At 45.8% G+C, this 12162-nt stretch overlaps 1 long non-coding RNA gene across 1 annotated transcript in view; it reads right to left on the bottom strand.

The window, feature by feature from the left end:
* Nucleotides 1–4262: 4262 nt before the first annotated feature.
* The window catches only part of LOC144613031 (uncharacterized), a 41209-nt gene continuing 33309 nt past the window's right edge, over nt 4263–12162 (bottom strand). Inside the window, exon 3 of the long non-coding RNA XR_013550339.2 lies at nt 4263–4372. This is a non-coding gene — a long non-coding RNA (uncharacterized LOC144613031). The remainder of the gene's footprint in view (nt 4373–12162) is intronic.

Here is a 12162-nt window from a genome sequence, read left to right on the forward strand (position 1 = left end):
CTCCACGCTCCCATGTACACCTAACCCCAGCCTGACTACTGCCCATTCTGGTACAATCTTAACAACAAAAAGCATGTACAATCTTAAACAACAACAAGAAAAATCAACTTCTTTTCTGAATGTTTTATTTTCAAAATCAGAGCACAAATCAATAGCTTTGAAAGCCAAAGCTGAAAGTTGCAAGAGTTCTGCTTTGAGAAGGAGGAGGAGGAGGAGGAGGAGGAGGAGGAGGAGGAGGAGGAGGAGGAAGAGGAGGAGGAGGAGGAGGAGGAGGAGGAGGAGGAGGAGGAGGAGAAGGAGGAGGAGGAGGAGAAGGAGGAGGAGGAGGAGAAGGAGGAGGAGGAGGAGAAGGAGAAGGAGGAGGGGAGAAGGAGGAGGGGAGAAGGAGGAGGGGAGAAGGAGGAGGGGAGAAGGAGGAGGGGAGAAGGAGGAGGAGGAGGAGGAGGAGGAGGAGGAGGAGGAGGAGGAGGAGGAAAAGGAGGAGGAGGAGGAGGAGGAGGAAAAGGAGGAGGAGGAGAAGGAGAAGGAGGAGGAGGAGGAGGAGGAGGAGGAGGAGGAGGAGGAGGAGAAGAGAAGGAGGAGAAGGAGAAGAGAAGGAGAAGGAGAAGGAGAAGGGGAGAAGGAGGAGGAGGAGGAGGAGGAGGAGGAGGAGGAGGAGGAGAAGGAGAAGGAGGAGAAGCAGCAGCAGCAGCAGCAGAAGAAGAGGAAGCAGAAGCAGCAGCAGCCTATTTCTTCTTTGTATCAAGTGATGCAGGGTTTACATACAGTAAAATGTATAAAGTTTAAGTTCTGAAAAATGTATACACTTGGGTAGCCAGCACTGCATTTAACAAAGAGAACATTTCTTTCACTCAGTAAGTTCCCTGGTGTCTCTGGTCCAGCGTCTCCCTACTGCCTCCAAGCAGAGCCACCCACTCTTCTGACTTCTAACATAATAATATAGTTTGTGCTTGAGCTTTATATACATGGAATTACAGTCGATCCTTGAACAATGTGAGGGTTAGGGGTGCCAAATCCCCACACAAAAATCTACATGCAACTTTTGACTCCCCAAACACTTAACTACTAATAGCCTATTGACTGGAAGGCTTACTGATAACATAAACAGTGGATGAACACGTGTTTTGTATGGGTATTATATATGGTATTCTTACAATAAAGAAGGTCAGAGAAAAGAAAATATTATTAAGAAAATTGTAAGGAAGGGGCGCCTGGGTGGCTCAGTCGGTTAAGCATCCAACTTCGGCTCAGGTCATGATCTCATGGTTCGTGAGTTTGAGCCCCACGTCGGGCTCTGTGCTGACAGCTCAGAGCCTGGAGCCTGCTTTAGATTCCTCTCTGCTCCTCCCCTGCTCACTTGCTTGCTCTCTCTCTCTTTCTCTCAAAATTAAACAAACATTGAAAATTTTTTTGAAAAAAGGAAACCATAAGGAAAAGAAATACACTTGCTGTACCGTGCTGTGTTTATTGAAAGATGTGTTCCATTGCATGGATACATCACAGTTTGTTTATCCTGTCCTCTGTTGATGGATACTTGGAACTTTCCTATTTTTTTTTTTTCTTAATGTTTTATTTATTTTTGAGAGAGGGAGACAGAGCCCGAGTGGGGGAGAGGCAGACAGAGAGGGAGACACAGAATCCGAAGCAGGCTCCAGGCTCTGAGCTGTCAGCAAAGAGCCTGACGCGGGGCCCAAACCCACGAACCATGAGATCAAGACCTGAGCTGAAGTCAAAGGTTTAACTGAATGAGCCACCCAGGTGCCCCTGAACTTTCCTATTTTTAGCTATTATGAATAAAGCTGCTATGAACATTATTGTACGAGAATTTTTGTGGATATGTATTTTCATTTCTCTTAAGTTAATACCTAGCAATTGGTGGGTCATAGGGTAGAAGTATGCTTAATTTTTAAGAGATTGCCAAGCTATATTCCAAAGTAGCTGACCCATTTCATACCCCTACCATCACTGTGTGAGAGTTCTAGGTGTTTACACCCTTACCTGACTTGGGATTATCAGCACTTTGGATTCTAGCCATTTTAAAGGATGTGAAATGGTATCTCATAGTGATTTTAATCTGTATTTACCTGATAACCAGTGGCATTCAGCATCTTTTTGTGAGCTTATTGGCCATTCATAGAACCTCTCTATCAAGTTACTATTCCAGGCTTTTGGCCATTTAAAAAAATTGGATCATTTGGCTTTGCATTGTTGAGTTGTAGGCGTTTTTCATAGATTCTGCAGATAGACCTTGGTCAAATATGCGTATCATGAATATCTTCTACTCTGTGGTCCATCTTTTATTTCAACAATATCTTTTGAGAACAGATTTTTAGTTTTGACAAAGTTCAATTTATCTAGTTAAGAAAAGGGGTCCTGACCATCAAAAAGTTGGGTCCTGAAGAGAATAGCATATAAAGTTTATGCCACACACAGTATTTCTGAAAGAATTCATGATGATGTAAGAGCTGGTTTTCCTTACTGCTCAGTTGGAGATTGTAAGTCCTTTCTGGGCTGAAGAGAAGTTTGGGGAATGGGAGAAAAAATCAAGACAAAAAGGGGGTCCTGCATCCCCTCCCCCCAGTAAACGATCCCTGCCTCAGTCAGGGTGTGGGGACTCCAGAGTGGACAAAACCTGCGTCTTGCTTTCCCAGGGATAACCCACAGAAGCAGAAAGCCATGTAGAAAGCCTCACAGAAAGGTAGCAATAGTGGGCAAGGGATACAGGTGGATGGGCCTGGGGGAGGCCCCAGGAGGTACTATCATTCTCAGGGAAGATGGGGAAACAGATAACAGATATCTCTACACCCATGGGATAGAGGAATCCTAAGAGACAGTGGGCTAACTCTAAGTGGTCTGGATTTGGGATAAGGAAGACTCCAAGTAGTTATTCCTAGAGTCCAGAGACCATTGTGAAAGCATGCATACCAGGAGCGAAGCCCAGAACCTGAGGATGAGGACAAACTAAGGTGAAGTTCAACCCACTGAAGGCCCGTGTAGACAGCAAACCATTGTGAATGAGACCTCACTTCCCCCTGGAGTCCCCTGGAACTCAAAATACTTCCCAAGGGAGAGAGAAAGGAGAGGAACGAAAACTTGAACCAATTCTTCACCCGAAAGAGACTCTGTTTTAATCCAGAAGGAAGAGAGTTTTACCTTGAATTGGCAAGATTGTTTTCTATTGACAAAAGGATGTGAAGATTTGAGAAGCAAATTAAATTGAATTGTAGAGAAACAGTTTCATACATGCATGTCTAAGTTTTAGGAGTGAAATGACACCAAGGGTAATCATAAGGACTTCAGGGCAGGAACTGTTTCTGTGCTGTTCACCAAGGTTATATTATGGGTGTAGTATCGAGCCAAGCACATAGCAGGTGGTCAAGCACTAGCTTTGAGTGGATGAAAGAAAATGGCCCAACTATGGTAGAGTGAGGTTCCTGTGGCCTCAGATACCCCAGTTTTCTGGCTCTTATGCTTCCTCCTTCCTCACACAGTGAAGCCGAGGACAAATCAGCTGTGTATTTGGAACAGAGCAGCAATGGGAATAGACATTTTGTTTTCCCTTTGCTTATCAGTTGGTAAACCATTATTTCCTTAAACATGCCTTTACAAATGGAGAATTATTCTAGCTGCTAAACTCATCCCTGAATGCCATATCATATAAAAACAATTACTCCTGTATGGTTCAATATTCTTAACTCTTTACACAGTTTATGGCCACTGAAGTGTCCTCTAGGTGTTTAAAAAAGTCTTAAAAACGCAGTTAGAGCAAAAGCAACACTCATTTGGTTATTTATTTATTAGTGGGTTTTTTTCTTTTCATTAGCAATGCCTGACATTCCATGTCTTGAGATGAATTCACAAGAGCAACAAAGATCCTATTTCTTAAAAACTTAAGGAAAATGGGCTATGAAAGAAACTTGTCCCCATTTGTTAGGGCTTTTTAAGGATACTGAGAACCTTCTGATGGTACTTTAGGGGAGAGAAACATGTAGTACTTAAGAGAATTGGCTTTGGAATTGGACTGCAACTTACACTGAGCTCTGCCCCTTACCAGTCATTGGAACTTGGGCAAGTTATGCAAGGTCTCAAAGCTTTAGGTAAGTCACTCCTGGGAAGTTTGGACTATTAAATGAGATTATAGGAGTTTAGCACAGGATCTGGCACTTATTAACCACACAATTTATCTTAGCTATTTTATCACTACCATCTTTACTTTGATTCACTGACATGAGGAAACTAGAACAAAGCACCATAACATACCCCTTTTCTTGATATCAGCGATGTCTGGACACAGATGTGGCGAGATTGTTAAGGAATTTCCTTGTGCCAGGTGTTAGGTTTTCAAAAACCAAAGTCACAGACCCAGGCACCTCTGTAAACACACATGAAAAAGATTCGGAGTAAAATCATCTCCAGGGAGCACAGTTTCATTGACAGCAATCTAAATGACACCTTAGGGTTTGGAAAAGAAGTTTAGGTTTCTCCTGGGGAATGTGAAAACAGGGACACAGAAAAACTTGGGTTACACTGGTTTCTTTCTGCAACTGCTATTTGAAATTCACTAACGACCAGCTCAGATGTACGGCAGGGTTTACAAAGAATGAGCTCCTGACTTCCCCCTTAATCTGCTAAGGGGCTGTGGGCTTTCGAAATCATTTTGAAAGGAGACACAAATTTAGGCCAGAACTTATTGGCTGACTGATGAACCTCCTGTAAATCTTCAAGCAAACAGAAGCTGATTTTGAATCCATTCAGAAAACATTCTTCATTTGATCCCCCTAAAACCTAAATTATTTCAATATAATTCAATCGAAGTGAGGCAGCTGTCCCAGAAATCAGAAAAAGCCTCCTTGTTTCATGTTGGCTTAGTTGTTCTTCTGCTAAAGAAATGAACTTGAGACTGCGGACACCACATCCTGAGCCCCACTCAGGGACTTCACACAGGACAGCTAGGGCAGCATGGCTCCCAGACTGTGCTTTGGAGCCAAGCTTTGGAGCCAAGACGAAGAATCTGAACCAATAAAACAAAGGGTTGGAAGCAGGGGAGGGGACGGTGCTGACTTCTTTCTAGGGCAGAACACGGAGGGACGTGACCTCAGGAATATCAGGCCATTAAGATGAGGCTTCGGGGGACACTTGGGTGGCTCAGTCGGTTAAGCGTCCAACTTCAGCTCAGGTCATGATCTCACGGTTTGTGAGCTTGAGTCCCGTGTCAGGCTCTGTGCTGACACCTCAAAGCCTGGAGCCTGCTTTGGATTCTGGGTCTCCCTCTCTCTCTGCCCCTCCCCCACTCACGATCTGTCTCTGTCTCAAAAATAAACAAACATTAAAAAAATACCCCAGAAAATGAGGCTTCAGAAACTGCCCAGGAAGTTGCACAAGGGAGGTGACCTTTAAGAAAATGACAGGACTATCTCAATTAGATGCTCTTCTTCTGCACAATTACTGCTAAACCTGTATTAGATCCACGTTCCCTGCATATGAGAAGCTGCTCCTGCGTCAGGGCGGACAACAGCCAAGGGGAAAATGACCATCCTTAGGTGAGCCTGAAGAGTCTAAGTGATGGACAGTGAGGGCATAAGAAGGGGGAGTCGCGTGAATAGGTAGTGGGGGCATTGTGGCTGGAGTGGGGAAGAGAGAAGGCCAGCTTCCTAGAAATGTGAGCAGTAACAGGGCCAAGAGAGAGCTTTCTTAGCCCAGCAGACAAGCTTGGAACATGCCCCCATTTTCAGGTCTTTGTGTGGCTCCTAAGCACACTGAACTCAAGTCTGCAGTGTAGATACAGATTGCTGGAGGCTATTGTTTTTCCCAGATGTTCTTCCACTGAATAACAGTGCTCAGGTCCATAAGAGAACGTGTTCTAGAATGCTTATTATAAGAATGTTTATAACAGGAGGGAGTTGGGCGGGTGGGTGGGGGGCAGGCATCCCTACTAGGAATGATTGCTCTGGATTACCACAGAGCGCTAAGAAGAAGCGGGCCAGAGGAACAGAGACGTGGTTAGCTCCAGAAGTCAGTCGTACTGTTGAGTAAAAAAGGCAGAAAACAGAACAAAAATGCCTTTTATGTACACCGAAAACATGCAGGAGAAACATCACAACATTCTTCCCGAGGGGACCTTAGAGCCAATCAAGATCCCTCTGTGGGGAGTGGGGGATGAGAGTGAGGGTTCAGGAAGGAGAGGCAAATAATCTCTCAGGGAAGGAGGGGAGAGCCTTGCGTGGTCTCCTCATGACGACTTGCTGCATACTTAACAGAAGGACTGACTCAGATCTGCACCTAATTAAACAGACCAAAGCAGGGAGTGAGAGGGAGCCAGCCGGGCTGAGGGCTGGGCAGATGCCCCAGGCAAGACGGGCGGCTGTGGAAAGGCCTCTCGTTAGGCCTAGGGCTGCCCAGAAATAGAGCCAGTTTGACTGTCTCACCAAGAGGAATGGGGAAAGGGACAGGAGGTGAAGTCAGAGTGAGAGAGGAAGGTGCATGGCCTCCCTGGGCCAGGGCAAGAGACTCAGATTTTACTGAAAGTGCAATGGGAGGCCACTAAAACATTTTAAGCCAAGGGGTGGCATGCCTTCGTTGACATTTCCGACAGATCATGGTGTCTGCTAAACAGAAGGGAGCAAGAATAAAACCGTTGATGAGGCACTGCAGCAGCCCCAGTGAGACTCGCTGGGGACCTGGACCAAGGCGGTGGCACACGTGGGGGCAAGTGTTGGGACACAGTGCACACAAGCACAACCATGCCTCCACACAAGGCAGGCAAGAAGAGTCAGGTCCTTACAGGGCTCACATTCCTACTTTTCCACAGGGAATATAATCCAGGGTTTCTTCTCTGTTGGGCTTCTGCTGGAAAAACGTGAACGCCCAGGATGCCATGGGCTTCCCCCAGCCCCACCCCCTCTGCCAGGCGCTCTGAGCTTGGTGTGCTCACAGGTGTTTGCCTCCTAGTCCCGGACTTTCCCCAACAATGGAGTCACATGGGTCTCCCTGACTATGTCTATGGTCAGGACGCACAAGAGTGGGACTCTGCAGGTTGGCGGCCTGAATGTGATTCACAGCTCTGCCATGCATTTACTAGCTGTGTGACCCTGGACAAGTTCCTTTGTGTCTCTGTGCCTCAGTTTCTTATGCATAAAATACAGATAATGATAGTACCTATTTCATACTTCGTTAATATGTATAAGACCCCGGGAACAGCGCCTGGCATCAATACGTGTTCTATTAGAGTGTGCCACCATTGAGTACTGTAATTCTTACTAGTGGAGGGTGCCGGTTGCTTTCCCTGCTCCTGTGCCCAGTGACCGCAGCTCTTCCAGCAGAATATTTTCTGGGAAGTGTGAGCCTGGGATCCTGTTGTCCTGCCTCCCCCCTGCACCCTACCTATGCTCTGAACAACCAACTTGCTAAAAACTGAGGTCACTTTTTGACAAACTCCAAGTTACCTGCATAGCCCAGTGCTTTCCCCAGGAAACAAAAAGTGCTTATTGTAAACAAGACTGAGAATTCTAAAACTTTTCTGAAGTTATAAGGAATGTGTCATCTGCCCCTTCCAAGTATATTTTTATACTTCTCAGAAGACAGCTCAAGAAAAGCAGGCTGCTCAGGCCACCGGATACATTTACATAGGCTTTCCAAGGGGTGGCCACGGTTTCAGCCCACGAAGCACCCTACTTCACATTTACCAGGTACGACAGTCATTTATTACGCTTCTTTATCCCTCTCCTATTATTTTCCACCCAAGCTGATGCTTCCTGGCTGGACTCCCTGTGATTCTAGACAATCTCATTAAAGCACTCACAATAGGTTTGAATGACCTGTAGAATGAACCTTGGCCTCTCTCATTTATTTGCATTTTAAAAGGAAGTTTTTAATTTGAATAGACTTCCAATTTGTTGATTTGAGAGTGGAAAAAAAAAATGCACTTTCCAAATATCTCTGAAATAGGGCTAGGCTAGACCTCCCGGTACCATCTGGCATTCCGACCAGTACCTCTGCCCTCCCTCCAGCCCAGCACCTGCCGTGTCTCCTGAAGACTTCAAGCCCACACAAGGCCTGTATTGGATATTATCTGTGGTGGCCCCATATCCTCTTTGTCCACCTACTTCTCTAGCGATGTGATCTGCCAGGGCCGTGCCTTAGTTCCACACATACCTCTCGCTTTCTGCCCAGGCTTCCCGGATTCGGGACACCTGTAGGTGCAGCCTGGGAGGTGAGGGGCATTGGTACCCCAGGGGGGCAACCCCTGACCAGTGGAGGATGGAACCTATGGATAAATGCTGTTCTGTCTTTCCTGGTACCCAGAATCCTGGTGGGACAGAGTCCCTGTGGCCCATAGTTGTATCCAACTTAGAACTCACCCTTGAATCAGCTGCCCTTCCTCCTGTGTTTCTCTCTCCCGGGATCCCCCCTTCCTGTTTTCTTGGGCCACTTATCAAAAGAGACTCTGCTCTCAGGGCAACTGAGGCTAAAACAGTGCCAAAAGGTCTTCACCTGGCCACCTACTTTTGTGCTGTTCAGGGGAGGATTAATATGGTTACAGACTATGATTTATAAAGCGGAAATTTGTCAGGGTATTTGCAAATAGTTAAGATAAATCCCATTGTTTGAGATTTAATGCAATGAATATTTATTGCAGTTTGCCCAGTGTCAGGTGCACAGCTAGGCCTCCGCCAACGACTCCTCCCAGAGACACGGAGATCCACCCTAGAAAGGAAAGGTAAGCAGATCTCCAGGGCAGGCAGCCACGCCGCGGCTGAGAGTGTGGACGCCAGAGACAGGCTGCCTATGTTCACTTCCTTATCCGTTGCTTTCTAGCAGGGTAAACTGTCTAATCTCACCAAGCCTCAGTTTCTTCCTCCATGAAATGTGGAAACCCTAGGGTCATTATGAAGCCCGAAAGAAATGTATGTGAAGGTGATATGATGCTGCTGACATGTAGCAGGTGCACAACCAATTCTAACTCTGCAGCAAGTTGCTGATTTCCACGGAATGTGTCACTGCCACGAGGGTGGTAGCTGTCAACGAGAGGAGATGGAGAGCAGGCACGTGGGGAGGGTGCTATCCCTCTGCCCAGCCCGGCTCCAGTTTTAATATGAGGAACATCAAAAGAACAATTCAGCCGAGAAAAAGGTAACCACGACTAATCACTTTTGACAGATGTTAAACTTTTGGCCACTTTCTTATTCAAGCAATTTATATCATGTTCCGTGCTCCTCAAGTATGGCATTATGTTTACACATTTAGATGACTTCTGTAGGATGACAAATGTGTTCTTGAATGTTGGAAATAACTTTAACTAAAAAATTTACATTCTCATACATTTTGTACCACACTTGGACTAGTTTTGTTTTAACAACACCTCCTTCTCTCTAATTATCCTAGTCAGTCAAAAGTTCCTTCTACCTTCCTTTTACAATATGTGGCTAATTCCAGGGTGTCTCTGGGAAATTTTCTATCAGCCATTTTGTTAGAGATGGTTAAGGAGAAGGGAGGAGCTCCTAAATGGAAGGGTGAAAAGGGATGGATGAGTAGTGGCAGAAAGGGGATTTTGAGGGGACTCAAGCAGGAGACCTGATATGTGCCTAGTGAGAAAGGAGATGTCTATCTGTAGGCTAGTGAAGCCATCTTGGACATGCTCTGTCCTCCCCCCCCCCACCCCCATTCTCCTGGACACTTGCACCTGCTACCAGGTGCTTTGAACCACCCCCAACCCCCCTTCATGCCCAGCCTTCTGTTCTTCCCTGAAAGGTTTCACATTGCACCAGCAAAACTGGAGGGCAGACGATCTTCCTTTGCTTCTGCTCACTTCCATTTCTGGACTTCTCTCCAACCTACTATTCTCCCCAGGCAACTGTGAAGATATTTTTGGCTAAGGAGGGCATTCCCAGCACTATGCCAGATGAACAGATGGTGGGTGGGCCAGAGGAATGGTGGGTGGTGGGGCTGGCATGAGGGGCATCTGGCGGTGTCCTTCTGGATTACAGAGAACTGGGAATCTTAAGAAGATCCCTTCCTTCCCAAAATCTGATTGGCTTTTTAAAGACTCCCAGTACCTCTGAAATAAACCAGAGAGTCGGTATAAGCAGATGATTCTCCTTCAGACGAATGGTTTGTTGTATCATTTGTAGGTATAAAAAGATTTATTAACTCATAATTTTATCAAGTAGTAATGTGTGAGTAAATGTTTTAATAAGGTCACTAATTCCATTATAGTATGTTGTGCTTAACAGCCTTTAAAGGTGAAATAAAATTATCAGCTCTTAGTTACTCTCCTCCAATTTTCTGTAGACTTAATGAGGGGTTTTCTGGAAGCCCACGACTCCCCACCTCCTTCCTGTCCCACTACCTCCACAGACCTTTGCTGCATTTAAGACAATATAAAGTGTAGTGCCTCAGAATTAACGTTCTGGGGTAAGAAAGATTAAAATTAGAATCCTCGCCCAACCACTTAGTACTTGTTTGACCTTGAAAGAGTTCCTTAACCCAGCTTAGCCTCAGGATGCTCATTTGTAAAATGGGATCATTACTGTACCTCACACAGTTCCCCCTAAAGAATGCATGGGACCACTAACGCATGGACAATACGAACAAAGTGCTTGGAAGGGAGTGTGAGCTAATAAATGTTAGTGACTGTGTTAGTTGTATATTGCTGTGGGACACATTACCCCAACTCAATCTGCATATAACTAAGTTACATGCCTCTGCTACAAGGTCTCTCAGAAGGCTAGAGTCAAGGCATTGGCCAGGCTACAGTCTGATCTGAAGGTTTGACTGAGGGAGGATCTGCTTCCAAACTCACTTTTGTGGTTATTGGGAAGACTCGTAGCCTATGGGCTGGTGGACTAAGGACCTCAGCTCACCCCGGGCTGCTGGCTGGAGCACCTCTTCAGCTCCTTGTGATGTGGGCCTCTTCCTGGTGTGGCTCAGACATGGCAGCTGGCTCCCATCAGAGTGAGCAAGCAAGAAGGCAAGAGAGGGCCCGCAAGACAGAGGACACAGTCTTTTAGTAACCTAACCTCTGAAATGATATCCCATTACCTTTGCCATATTCTATTTCTTAGAAACAAGTTATTAGTCTTACACAGCATGTAAGGGCTTGCAGTCCAGGTACTTTTGTTTTTGTGGGTTCCTTCCCTGCTGCTCCCCCACTCCCTGTTTAGTCTAGTATACCCACACTTCTCACACTGTCCAGACATGCCAGAGTCTAAGAGCTCCCAAGTGGTTCTCCTGGGATTCATAATGATGTCTCAGGAGATTTGTGTCATTGAAAAAGATAATGGTGTCTGTTTTGATTCTTAACTTTTTAGAGAAAACCAACACATAAAATTACCTATTTTCCCTTTCAAATCAGACAAGGAGGGCCTTTGAGCATGTAGCATGTGGGGTTTAAGAGTCAAAAAAGGTTGGGAGATGTCACCATGCATATTCATGCCTCCATGATTGCATGGCTGATGCCTCTCTGTTCTGCTTGGTGGATTCATACTCAGCCTTCAGTGTCAGACTTAGATGTCACTTTTTTGGGGCAAATATATATTCAAGACCCTCAGGACTTATCCCTTCTTCCCCATGTCTTCTGTTTCCCTATAGCATTTTGAATAACTCCCCCTTCGAGATCTTCTGTTATAGATAGTGCGTATACAAAGTATTCCACAAGATCCTAGGATTCCACATGGTGATGAGGATGGGTGTGACAAGGACTCACTTTCTTTTTAAAAATTTTTTTTTTTCAACGTTTTTTATTTATTTTTGGGATAGAGAGAGACAGAGCATGAACGGGGGAGGGGCAGAGAGAGAGGGAGACACAGAATCGGAAACAGGCTCCAGGCTCCGAGCCATCAGCCCAGAAGGACTCACTTTCTTAAATGGGTGGTCTTTTCAGTTTGTGTCATCTTCCCTGTCCACAGCCCTTTCTATGGAGACCTTTTTTTGCTCTTGGACCTTGTTGCCCAAACCTTCCCTTCCTGTCCTGGAGATGACTCTTGTCTCAAGGGCAGCTCACCTCATTGCAGGAGTTCTGGACCTGCCTTATCAGAGAACATGCCCAAGTTCATAAGCCAGCAGGTGGTGGAGCTGGGATTCAAACCCTGGTGGTCTCACTACATGGCCTTGCTTCTACTCCCCACACTGTACAGTTCCAAACGCTGGAGGAAGGAGAACTCTTTA

Source organism: Panthera onca, chromosome D1 (assembly GCF_046562875.1).
Source record: "Panthera onca isolate mPanOnc1 chromosome D1, mPanOnc1 haplotype 2, whole genome shotgun sequence".
NCBI lineage: Eukaryota > Metazoa > Chordata > Mammalia > Carnivora > Felidae > Panthera > Panthera onca.